Consider the following 13430-nt stretch of genomic DNA (forward strand, 5'->3'; position numbering starts at 1 on the left):
TGTAACAGGCAGAAGGAAGCGTTTCCGATCCCATAAAGTATATATATTCTTGATCACGATCACTAGCCGAGTCGATCTAGCCATGTCCGTCTGTCCTTCTGTCTGTCTGTCCGGATGAACGCTGAGATCTCGGAAACTATAAGAGCTAGGCCATTGAGATCTGGCATGCAGATTCCTGAGCTTCTTACGCAGCGCAAGTTTGTTTCAGCAATTTGGCTCCTACAGTTTTAATGCTAGAATAAAAATTTTAACTGAAATGTATTGCTCTTATCAAAACCTATCGATTGACCCAAAAAAAGTTTGCCACGCCCACGTTTACGCCCACAAACCGCCCAAGCCTGTGACGCCCACAATTTTCATGCTACACTGGTAGAAAAAACATCGTAAATGTCACTATTTCGCTAACGTTTTAACTATTTTTCCCAGCGGTTTAGATCCTAACATGAAAATCGTAAAAACGAAAACGTTAAATTGTTAATTATTTTTTGAATAATCTCGTAGTAAGTCCAACAATTTTTTAATTTCAATCAAAAATGTTAAAATAGTAAAAAATAATTCAATTAAATATGTTTCATAGTAAAAAGTATTATATTTTTTTATTTCTTTTAAATATTTTCATATTTAGTTCCAGTAAATAAAATATTTCATTTGAATGGTTTTTATAGTTAAAATAATAATAGCCCGCCTTAAAACTCAGCATATTTATACCCGTTACTCGTAGAGTAAAAGGGTATACTAGATTCGTCGGAAAGTATGTAACAGGCAGAAGGAAGCGTTTCCGACCCCATAAAGTATATATATTCTTGATCAGGATCACTACGCTGAGATCTCGGAAACTATGAGAGTTATACTGGGATTAGGCACGCAGATTCCTGAGATTCCTGCGCAGCGCAAGTTTGTTTCAGTAGAGTGCCACGCCCACTCTAACGCCCACAAACCGCCCAAAACTGTGGCTCCTACAGTTTTGATGCTAGAATAAAAATTTTAATTGAAATGTATTGTTCTCATCAATACCTGTCAATTGACAAAAAAAAGTTTTCCACGCCCACCCTAACGCCCATAAACCGCCCACAAACTTCAAAAAATCGTAAATATGAACGTGGATATCTCGCTATAGGCGAGTACCTCGACTATCAGATACCCGTTACTCAGCTAAATAGAGATATGCAAGTAGCAAAGCGAGATTAAAATGCGCCACCTACCGGCGGTATACAGATTTAAGCGTTATGGGCGTTAGAGTGGGCGTGGCAAATTTTTTTTGGACCAATCGATAGGTATTGACGAGACCAATACATTTCTGTTAAAATTTGTTATCTAGCATAAAAATTGTGGGCGTCACAGGTTTTCGCGGTTTGTGGGCGTTAGAGTGGGCGTGGCATACTCGCGTAACAAACTAGCGCTGCGTATAAGGCTACGGAATCTAAATCTGAAATCTCAATTCTCTATCTTTGATAGTTTCCGAGATATCTACTTTATGGGGTCGGAAACGCTTCCTTCTGCCTGTTACATACTTTCCGACGAATCTAGTATACCCTTTTACTCTACGAGTAACGGGTATAATTAGTTAGATTTAAAGAAAAATCACGTGAAAGAACAAAAAAATATTATAAAGAAATAGGTGAAACGACTGCGACGCCACAGAGCCGAATGCAACGGCAGCAAAGCGTCTTTTTTGCGCCTTTTTTGTGTTTTCCTTCTCGTGCATTCTACTCCTTTTATCTAGTTTGCGCGGCTTTTCACATAATTTCCTTTCATATTCTTCATTTATTTCGCATATTTTTTATCCACTTCATGTTTATTACCCAATCGTATATATTTTATTGTTTTTAAATGTAATTATCTTTTGAGCTTTGTTTATTTTGTTAAATGTATTATCTAAATTTTCACGAAATAATAACGCGCACGACAAAGAAGAAACACAATAAGGAAAAATGCGACAAAAAGAACGCGGACATGCACATGCCTTAATATTAAGTAATTATTGTGTTTTTATTTGACTCACCTTTTTTCTGTACTTTTCACTTTTTTATAACACCTAAATAAACACTTGTCTATCGAGCTCTATTAATCACTTTTACATCGGATCAGGAGAACCGCTTGCTTCGAAGTGATCGTGGGATTCGCTACAAAGCGGAGTGTCAAGCTATTTCGTATATACATACATACATATGCATGTGTGCAAAAAGGACGGACAAAATCTGTCGCGTGCCGTTACTTTACAATAGAGGTCAAAGTAATGGGGAAGAAATTAAGAAAATATGTACAAATAAGTCCTTAAGTTTAATAACTTGTATATGTTAATTTAGTAATATTTATTTTATTTTATTATATTTATATATTATAAAAACATACCTTATTGTCAAAACTTCGGTACACAAGAAATATTGATGTTCTTATGCACATTCATATTTTCTTGACCGCCAATGTACAAATGCGAATGGACGAAGAAGACGCGCTTGCGTTTGCCGTTTTGCTAGTTCATATTTATCTCTAATTTGTCTGAATGTATGTAAGTATGCACATTGTGCCGTTGGTTTTAGTTTTTGGTTACGGCCCAGCGTTTACAATGCACGCACATTTTTTCTTTGGCTAAGCATGTCTTTGTACTTTTAATAGTAAATTACAAAGCCAAATCTTATAATATTTGTCATGGAAATAGAAAGAGGCTGTCGGTGGTTGGGCAGCCGTAACTAAAACCCTTTTCTTTAAATATTAAAGCTGTTTTACTTTTGCAAATTACTAATAATTTAAATTATGTTGTGTATATGGGTCATAAACTTAATATATGTATACATATGTAATTTGATTTATAATTTACAATTATTTGGTCAAATACAAATTTTGAAAACGTTCTATACTCAAAATAAAAGAGTAAATATTCCGAACAAATTGAAAAAGTATTAACTCGAAATATAAAAAACCATCAAATATACTATGAATTTAACTACTTTTTATAATAGTTAAAATCAAGATGGCAACATTGGGTTTAAATGTGACTAACTTGATTTTAAATGAAAATCACTTTGATTTGAATGTTTACATATTCGGCATAAGGCTTAAATATGTTTTTTATTTAAATGAAAGAGATTTATATTTAGTTTGACTATGCAGGGAAGTAAAAAAAAATCAAATAAAAATGTATTTGATTTCACTACGCGTTTTTTCTACCAGTGTAGATACAAAATTTTAACTGAAATGTATTGGTCTCGTCAATACCTATCGATTGATCAAAAAAAATTTTCCACGCCCACTCTAACGCCCACAACGCTTTAATCGGTCTACCGCCGGTAGGTGGCGCATTTTAATCTCGCTTTGCTGCTTGCATATCTCCATTTCCCTTTGGTCCCTTTAGCCGAGTAACGGGTATCTGCTAGTCGAGGTACTCGACTATAGCGTTCTTCCTTGTGTAATATTGATTAGAAGGAAAGGGACGGAAAATGATATTTTGCATTACAGATACCTTTAAAGTCAGTTCTAGCGGTTGTACACCAGAGTCTGAATAGTGTGGAGTTGGCAGCCATCTTGTTGAAAATTGGTATTCACCAGCGGGAATCAGTGAAATCAGTAAATTAGAAAATTATACTGCAAATACTAAACTATTCTCCAGGGATTGTAGATGGTAAATTGAAATGTAGGTAAATCTTGTCTTTTTAGAGTCTGATTGACTATATTCTACTAGTTACATGTTATGGGTTAATATCTGTGAATTGGGGTGCTCAGTCCGACACACTTAGACCTCAATGGGTCCGTTGTGATACCGCATGATCTCGCTTCTTCCTTCTCTAGGGTCCCGTTTCTAGTAGTTTCAGCCTGTGTTAAGCTGATCAGCATGTCTTCCACCCGGAAGATTTAATAAAGGCACTTATGCTTTTGAGATTAATCTCCGATATTTCGGTAAGATCGTTGATGAAGGGGCTTCCTAAGTGTTTCAGTCTGAGTCTGCATAGGGCGGGGCAGAAGCAGAGAAGGTGTTCCACTTCTTCCTCATCCCTACAGCTTCTGCAGAAATCATTTTGCGGGGCTTTTAGCCTGCCGGCATGTGCGCCAACAAGCCAGTGGCCTGTAAGAGCTCGGATCAACATGCCACACTCTGTGCGGGTGAGTTTGAGTAATTCCGAGGTTTTTTTTTTGTTTACCACAGGCCATGTCTGGTAAGAGATACGACACTGTGGTACGTTTTGCCAATGGGTGTTGGCTTGTTTGTTAAAGTAGTTTTTTATATTTAGCTTGCAAGTTTCTAGGGCACACCGACATTCTCCTTTCCTGGGAGGAGAGGCTTGATGGTGCCCTGCCTGGCTAACTCGTCCGCTATGCAGTTGCCTACGATATCCCGGTGGCACGGAACCCATATTTGGCTGATAGTAAACTGACTAGCCACCTCGTGGAGAGATCTGCGACAGTCTGCTATAGTACGGGAGTTGGTGTTTGTCGAGTAGATCGATTTAATAGGCGCTTGGCTGTCACTATATATGTTTAGGTGGAGGCCTAATTTCCCTAAACAGGTTAGTGCTTCTTTAATAGTGTGGACCTCCGCCTGAAAGACGCTACAGTGGTCCGGGAGCCTGAATGACTTCCTGATATCTAATTGTTCGGAGTATACACCTCCGCCGACGTGTCCTTCTAATTTGGAGCCATCTGTATAGAAACAGATTGCGTCCGTCGTGCCCGGTCGGCCCTGTTCCCATTTTCCCAATTTTAGCATGGCTATAAAATTGGGCTTTCCACTGCCCTGTGTCCCTAAGTCGAATAGCTGCCGATTTGGCCCTTTCCATGCCTGCTAAGTCCAGGCTAGGGAGGTTCAAGATCGCATTCAGCGCTTTATTCGGGGTGGTTCGAAGGGCTCCACTAATACACAAAGCCGCCATTCGCTGTACTTTGTTTAGAGGAGTCAGTATGCATTCTTTGTGTAAGGCGGTCCACCACAGAGCCACTCCGTACAGTAGAATTGGCTTGACTACCGCTGTGTATATCCAGTTAACTATTCTTGGGGACATGCCCCATCTTAGCCCGATTGCTTTTTTACAGGAGTAAAGTGCAATGGTCGCTTTTTTCGTTCTCTCTTGGTTGTTTAAGCCCCATTTGAGGCGTTTATCTAGTACTAACCCCAAGTACCAGGCGTGATCGCTAAAGGAGAGATTACAATTGTTTAAAATGGGTGGGTTAAGTTGTGGAATTTTGTAAATATTTGTAAATAGAACAAGTTCTGTTTTCGAGGGATTTACCCCGAGTCCGTTCGCTATCGTCCATTCCGATAGTATTTTAAGTTTAGCGGTCATAAGATCGCAAAGTGTTTATGGATATATACACCAGTCTAGTGCGACGATGTTCGCCCCTTCGTCGCTTTGTTGCTCGTCGACTGTTTGTACAGGTTGGCCGACCGCTGACTGTCGCATGCCACCACCTTGACGCTGCCCTGGTACCAGCCCGCGTCCATGCAGCAGGGTGAGGTGCCTGGCTTCTCTCGTACCATGCGCAGGCAAATGAGGGAAAGGTGGGACTCCACTGCCTTCCACTTGTTTCTGGGGATCCTGCCCTCCGGATTTCCCATGTCAATCAGGCCAAGTAATACACGATTCTTCGTGATTTCGGCGAAAGAGACCGATGGCTGGATCTTAGATCTCTTCGCCGATGGCCCGGGTAGTTCGAGGGATCGCTGCCTATTCGCCTGAGTCGCCTCTTGAGTGGGCTTTTCCTGCCCGTAGCTTGGAAGCACCTTCCTTGCCCACTCTACCTTCTTTAGCCATTCAGGCGAAGGCGTGGCAACGGCGCTCCTGGTGTGTGAGCGCAGAGTCTGGGCGGCAGTCCGCCTTTCTGCGTATGTATATTTAGCACCAGCGGGTGGCCCGAGCGCCTTGGCAGTGCCTACCGTTGCTTTCGGCGAAGATACGCACGTAGCGGAGGCGTTTGCGGCTGGCTTTCTGCCACCCATCATCCCCAGTTTGGGATGCGGCCCTTTCTGGGCCGTGCTGGTATGGAAGGTGGAACCAGTGTTCGTCTTATCCATGGGTTTTTTAAGAGTACCCGTCTCTTTTTTTTTTGTTTTTGTGTTTTCTGTTTTCTGCTCCATAATTTGGTCCCACGAGTTGCGGAGAAGGGGAAAAGTCCGCCCGGGCAGAGATCCGCGATGCCCGGGTAAGGCGATAGTTAGAACAGGGGGTCGCCCTGAGCACACCGTTTAAGACTGGGCTAGTTTTGATCCGGGCCCCCAGCCAGGCTGACTCTTGGCACGGTCCGTATTACACCGTAGTCCGGCCCGGAGTGAGATGTTGTTTGGGAGGGGAGTTGGGTATGTGTTGTGTTGGGAGTGGGTTTGTGTAAAGCAACTATTTAGATGCGGTTGAACAACTCGCATCGTCGGTATTGCTTCGTTGCAAAATACCCGCTGGCTGTCCGGGACTGTTTACTTACTGGGGTTTCCGTCCACGATTCCGTGTTTGACTTATCCCACCAGCTTATTCACAGTTGACCTCGAGAGAGGTCGTCCGCTATCCGCAACCTGCGACCCGCTCGGTTGCCCCAGCTAGGCGACTTTGGAACCATCTCACAAGTTCCTCAGCCAAGTAAACTCCGGTAACTCTATACAATTATCGGAGTTGCCAGATCGATATAAATATATATATACACCTTACATATAACAATTATTTTTTAATTCAGTGCCAATAAAAACTAGTTTTCATCTTTTATTTTGACGGTAGAAAAATGTTATACTGGCTTGCACACACTTTATCTTTAATACTAGCAAGATTCATTCATGCAAATCGAAAAAAATTATCGGTTGAATAATCGCTAACTCCTTTTTCCACCGGTCCGGCATCTCTGTCAGCTGAGATTTATAAAATGCATGAATTCGGCCGCGTCGCATGAACAGGTGCAAATTTTATTTCACGCTTTCAAGAAATCATGAAACCCTTAGCATAAACATAGTAATAGTTGCTTACATTTTGTAAAAGCTCTTCTTGCTGTATTGCCGTCATTGCTGTTGCCGCTGCCATTCTGCTTTGGCATGCTTATTCGAAGACCCATATCATTCCAAAACTTTTCTTGAATATGTTTTTTGCGAGCACTTGTTTTAATCACATTTTACATGCAATTTTTGTATTTCCATTCTTTATGATATATTCAGGACAAATTCTAGAAACCTGATCCAAGCATGTAGAGGACTCACCCAAAAATTTAAAGCTTTAAGCTTGGGGGTGAAGGTTTTTGAGCTAAAATCTTTGGTTTCCAGTACTTTTGTTGGGGTGACACCACAAATTGGACAACATTGAGTTGATTTAGTACGAGTTAGTACGTTTAGTACTTTCCCATCAATGAGTGTCATATGCATTTTAAAGGTTACTGCCACATTATCAGCCTCATACAGTTTATAAGAAAACGTTTTCAGATTGTCTATTTGAAAGTCTAAGTGATTTTTTTCCATATATATGTGATTACTAGTTTCTTTTACAAATTGCATTTTAAGCTACCTGCAAAATCGAATAGACTGAGGTGTTACGTTAACCCAAATATTTCGCTGAAATGAGTCAATCATTTTTAAGGGTATACAGAAGTAACATACAAAGAGTGATCTGAAAGGTGTACGTCAGGAGTTTTTATTTCAAACTTCTGCTTGTATGCAGTTGACCCATCAAAGCCATAACTGCAAATTAATTTGAGTTCAGAACTATCAGGAAATTGCTTGAACACATCGGACTGCATTTTAATTAGTCGCTGTGCAGTATTATTCAAAAGGTTTTGTAGTGAAACTTGAGAAGAAGTTTCTGTAACCTCAATACCCATTGGTCGACACTGCATTTTAGCTTCTATCACTTGATTGTAACTCGGATAAAAGTCGCTGTGATGATTTATGTTCAAAGCCCTAATGTTGACATATTGCTGTTTGGTTAATGAATTTTCCAAGACTTAGGCTAGAGCTTCATTGGGTGTAAGTTGATTTGGTTTTTGCAATTAAAGTTGCATTCTTAATTCCGTTGTGTATTCAGGTGCTGTTATCATTTCTTTAAGGACCAGGGCCACGTTCGTATTACATTGTCTCTTACCGGAAACTGCTGCAGCATGCATAAGCAAATTTGTATTGTTATCTTTTTCAATTGCTAGTTCAGATGCCAATTTCCTTTTTAATCTTGGGCCTGCGTTTGTATACGACAACGTTGGGCGTCCAGGTTGTAGTGGTATCTTACAGCTTTCTTTTAATGAAATTGATATTTTTGACGGCATCCATTTAGCTTGCTTTGATTTAAAACGTTCGACCATATAGTTACATTTTGGAAGTTTTTCTTTTATAAAGGATTCAAAAAAACCTATTTTTTTATTTATGTCTACTCTTTTCTCATCTTCTATGTGGTATTTTCTTAGTTTTTCGTAAAACCAATCAGACACAAATGATATTTTACGATTGTTTTTTTTTCATTCCACGAAACACAGGGGACGCATGTTAATTTTCTACAAAAATACACATAAATTGGACATTACACAAAACTCAAAGACTAAAACTACACATAAATGTATAATATACAGTGAATACTACACACCTTGATCTTCAATTTCCATTATTAACTTAAGTTTGTTCATACAGATCATTTTTATTTTTGCGCACAAACGTACACAAAACAAGGGAGAACGCTATAGTCGAGTACCTCGACTATCAGATACCCGTTACTCAGCTAAATGGAGATATGCAAGCAGCAAAGCGAGATTAAAATGCGCCACCTACCGGCGGTATACAGATTTAAGCGTTATGGGCGTTAGAGTGGGCGTGGCAAATTTTTGTTTGGATCAATCGATAGGTATTGACGAGACCAATACATTTCAGTTAAAATTTTTTATCTAGCATGAAAATTGTGGGCGTCACAGGTTTTTGCGGTTTGTGGGCGTTAAAGTGGGCGTGGCAAACTTTTTTTTTGGTCAATCGATAGGTATTGATGAGAACATTACATTTCAGTTAAAATTTTTTATCTAGCATCAAAACTGTAGGAGCCACAGTTTTGGGCGGTTTGTGGGCGTTAGAGTGGGCGTGGCAGTCTACTGAAACAAACTTGCGCTGCGTAGGAAGCTCAGAAATGTGCACGCCAAATCTCAATAGCCTAGCTCCCATAGTTTCCGAGATCTCAGCGTTCATCCGGACAGACGGACAGACGGACATGGCTAGATCGACTCGGCTAGTGATCCTGATCAAGAATATATATACTTTATGGGGTCGGAAACGCTTCCTTCTGCCTGTTACATACTTTCCGACGAATCTAGTATACCCTTTTACTCTACGAGTAACGGGTATAAAAATACCAAACATGAACATAAAAATTTCGACTTTATGCCAAAAAATCGGCCTCTCGGACCATAGAGCAGTGGTTGATTTGGCTGTTGATTTCAGACATCTTTTGACTTTCGATTCAAATTTTGTACTGTTTTTGGTTTTGAAATATTATCAACCAGGAAAAGACAGAACGTAGAATCGAGCAGATACTTTATCTTTAAGGATCAAACCCCCCTCATACCCTCCTCCCATGCGATTGGTTTAAGTAAAACCATTCCACACTGTGTCATAGTGAAAAGAAGAATACATGAGAAACCGGAAATCAAAGGCAAAGTAAGATTGTTGGCCAATACATATCGATAGTAGGAACTGTTGTTATATGAGTATGCATACATTCAATTGTATTTAATATAATAGTTGTTGGTAATGATAATTTTTTTAATGGTCAAGTTAAGTAGGATGAGTGGTACAGAATTTTTATTCTTAACAGTTAATCTTAAAAATAGATAGATGCAATTTCAAAAAAACCTGTATTGATAAATCTTAAAAATTGTAAGATATATTATGAAAATTATTTGAATGTAATTAATTAATAATTTTCTGAAATAAATATTTTGAAAATATGCAATTAAGAATTAAGTATTGTTCATGGGATATTATCATTAAAAAATTATTATCTCTGTTGGCTTAATAATTTTTTTATAATTTAATTGAAAGAATAATATGAACTCCAAAACCAGTTTTTGAAATTTTTTAACATTGATTAGAAGGAAAGAGACGGAAATAAATATTGTGCATTACAGATACCTTGAAAGTCAGTTCTATGGGTTGTACACCAGCCATCTTGTTAAAAATTGGTATTCACCAGCGGGAATCAGTGAAATCAGTAAATTAGAAAATTATACTGCAAATACTAAACTATTCTCCAGGGATTGTAGATGGTAAATTGAATTGTATGTAAATCTTGACTGTTTAGAGTCTGATATCTTTGACTATATTCTGCTAGTTACATGTTATGAGTTAATATCTGGGATTAATATCTGGACTGGGTGCTTAACAGCCCCATAAAATGATAAAAGTTTAACAACCTATTTGTTTATGGGGAAGACAACAAATATGCCACCCTTATAGTTATAATTAATAACGCACGAATAGGTTGTATTAAAATGTATAGCGTTTATTCGGAGCGGCAGACGGACTGTGTAAAAGCTCGGCTCCAAGAACTTCATATAGACATTTGCAGGCTTACAAAGTAGTTGCTGAATAGATAAGCGACAGCTTTAGTGGTATAAGAAAGAAGGCGACAAAGATAAGCAGAGAGAGCTGCAGGTGCCATCGTACACCTATGCGCGCATGACTAGGCGCTGGCGATCAGCTCCGAACATACTCCCCCCGTTGGAAGAGGTAAGGTTCCAACAATCTCGGAATCGATGGGCAGAACGGCTAGTTTGGCGACGGCTCTCTTAATCAGACCCGTAGCTGTACGGACCATAGCTACTCGGATGACTCCGTCTCCGCCGGGTATGACTTCCTGGATGCACCCAAGCTGCAATCTCAAGGGTGGAACGTTGTCCTCCTTCAGCAAAACTAAGCTTCCAACCTTAATGTTAGACGTTTCGACGCGCCACTTGCTCATCTCTTGAAGAAGGGACAAATACTCGCTGCTCCACCTTTTCCAGAAATGTTGCTGCATCTGGGTAACCCGCTGCCATCTGCTGAGGCGGCCTTCGCGAAGATGAGTAATGTCAGGCTCAGGAAACTTAGTGTAGCTGGAACCCTTCAGGAAATGCGCCGGTGTTAGCACCTCAAGGCTTTCAGCATTTTCTGAAATTGGACAGAGGGGACGGGAGTTAGGGATGGCAGAAATCTCATATGCAAGAGTTCTTAATTCATCGATGGCTAAGATGGAGGCACCGACGACTCTGTAGAAGTGAAATTTAGCTGACTTCACAGCAGCCTCCCATAAACCACCGAAGTGCGGGGCACGCGGAGGGATGAACTTCCAATCGATCCCATCAGCTAAACAGACGGAATATATCGATGCTGTTCTGCTCGCTCAAAAAGAGCTATTTCAGCTCTGCAAGCTCGCTTTTTGCACCGACAAAGTTTGTAGCTTTGTCGCTCCAAATGGTACGCGAACTGCCTCTAAGGCTGACGAATCTCTCTCTCTCTCTCTGCCTGTTACATACTTTCCGACGAATCTAGTATACCCTTTTACTCTACGAGTAACGGGTATAAAAATACCAAACATGAACATAAAAATTTCGACTTTATGCCAAAAAATCGGCCTCTCGGACCATAGAGCAGTGGTTGATTTGGCTGTTGATTTCAGACATCTTTTGACTTTCGATTCAAATTTTGTACTGTTTTTGGTTTTGAAATATTATCAACCAGGAAAAGACAGAACGTAGAATCGAGCAGATACTTTATCTTTAAGGATCAAACCCCCCTCATACCCTCCTCCCATGCGATTGGTTTAAGTAAAACCATTCCACACTGTGTCATAGTGAAAAGAAGAATACATGAGAAACCGGAAATCAAAGGCAAAGTAAGATTGTTGGCCAATACATATCGATAGTAGGAACTGTTGTTATATGAGTATGCATACATTCAATTGTATTTAATATAATAGTTGTTGGTAATGATAATTTTTTTAATGGTCAAGTTAAGTAGGATGAGTGGTACAGAATTTTTATTCTTAACAGTTAATCTTAAAAATAGATAGATGCAATTTCAAAAAAACCTGTATTGATAAATCTTAAAAATTGTAAGATATATTATGAAAATTATTTGAATGTAATTAATTAATAATTTTCTGAAATAAATATTTTGAAAATATGCAATTAAGAATTAAGTATTGTTCATGGGATATTATCATTAAAAAATTATTATCTCTGTTGGCTTAATAATTTTTTTATAATTTAATTGAAAGAATAATATGAACTCCAAAACCAGTTTTTGAAATTTTTTAACATTGATTAGAAGGAAAGAGACGGAAATAAATATTGTGCATTACAGATACCTTGAAAGTCAGTTCTATGGGTTGTACACCAGCCATCTTGTTAAAAATTGGTATTCACCAGCGGGAATCAGTGAAATCAGTAAATTAGAAAATTATACTGCAAATACTAAACTATTCTCCAGGGATTGTAGATGGTAAATTGAATTGTATGTAAATCTTGACTGTTTAGAGTCTGATATCTTTGACTATATTCTGCTAGTTACATGTTATGAGTTAATATCTGGGATTAATATCTGGACTGGGTGCTTAACAGCCCCATAAAATGATAAAAGTTTAACAACCTATTTGTTTATGGGGAAGACAACAAATATGCCACCCTTATAGTTATAATTAATAACGCACGAATAGGTTGTATTAAAATGTATAGCGTTTATTCGGAGCGGCAGACGGACTGTGTAAAAGCTCGGCTCCAAGAACTTCATATAGACATTTGCAGGCTTACAAAGTAGTTGCTGAATAGATAAGCGACAGCTTTAGTGGTATAAGAAAGAAGGCGACAAAGATAAGCAGAGAGAGCTGCAGGTGCCATCGTACACCTATGCGCGCATGACTAGGCGCTGGCGATCAGCTCCGAACATACTCCCCCCGTTGGAAGAGGTAAGGTTCCAACAATCTCGGAATCGATGGGCAGAACGGCTAGTTTGGCGACGGCTCTCTTAATCAGACCCGTAGCTGTACGGACCATAGCTACTCGGATGACTCCGTCTCCGCCGGGTATGACTTCCTGGATGCACCCAAGCTGCAATCTCAAGGGTGGAACGTTGTCCTCCTTCAGCAAAACTAAGCTTCCAACCTTAATGTTAGACGTTTCGACGCGCCACTTGCTCATCTCTTGAAGAAGGGACAAATACTCGCTGCTCCACCTTTTCCAGAAATGTTGCTGCATCTGGGTAACCCGCTGCCATCTGCTGAGGCGGCCTTCGCGAAGATGAGTAATGTCAGGCTCAGGAAACTTAGTGTAGCTGGAACCCTTCAGGAAATGCGCCGGTGTTAGCACCTCAAGGCTTTCAGCATTTTCTGAAATTGGACAGAGGGGACGGGAGTTAGGGATGGCAGAAATCTCATATGCAAGAGTTCTTAATTCATCGATGGCTAAGATGGAGGCACCGACGACTCTGTAGAAGTGAAATTTAGCTGACTTCACAGCAGCCTCCC

The 13430-nt window shown here is 39.7% G+C and overlaps 1 long non-coding RNA gene across 1 annotated transcript in view; it reads right to left on the bottom strand.

Moving 5' to 3' along the window:
* Window positions 1-2118, bottom strand: part of LOC139354129 (uncharacterized) — a 39041-nt gene extending 36923 nt beyond the window's left edge. Inside the window, exon 1 of the long non-coding RNA XR_011605207.1 lies at window positions 2003-2118. This is a non-coding gene — a long non-coding RNA (uncharacterized lncRNA). The remainder of the gene's footprint in view (window positions 1-2002) is intronic.
* Window positions 2119-13430: the final 11312 nt, after the last annotated feature.

Source organism: Drosophila suzukii, assembly GCF_043229965.1.
Source record: "Drosophila suzukii chromosome 2 unlocalized genomic scaffold, CBGP_Dsuzu_IsoJpt1.0 scf_2c, whole genome shotgun sequence".
NCBI classification, from domain to species: Eukaryota; Metazoa; Arthropoda; class Insecta; order Diptera; family Drosophilidae; genus Drosophila; species Drosophila suzukii.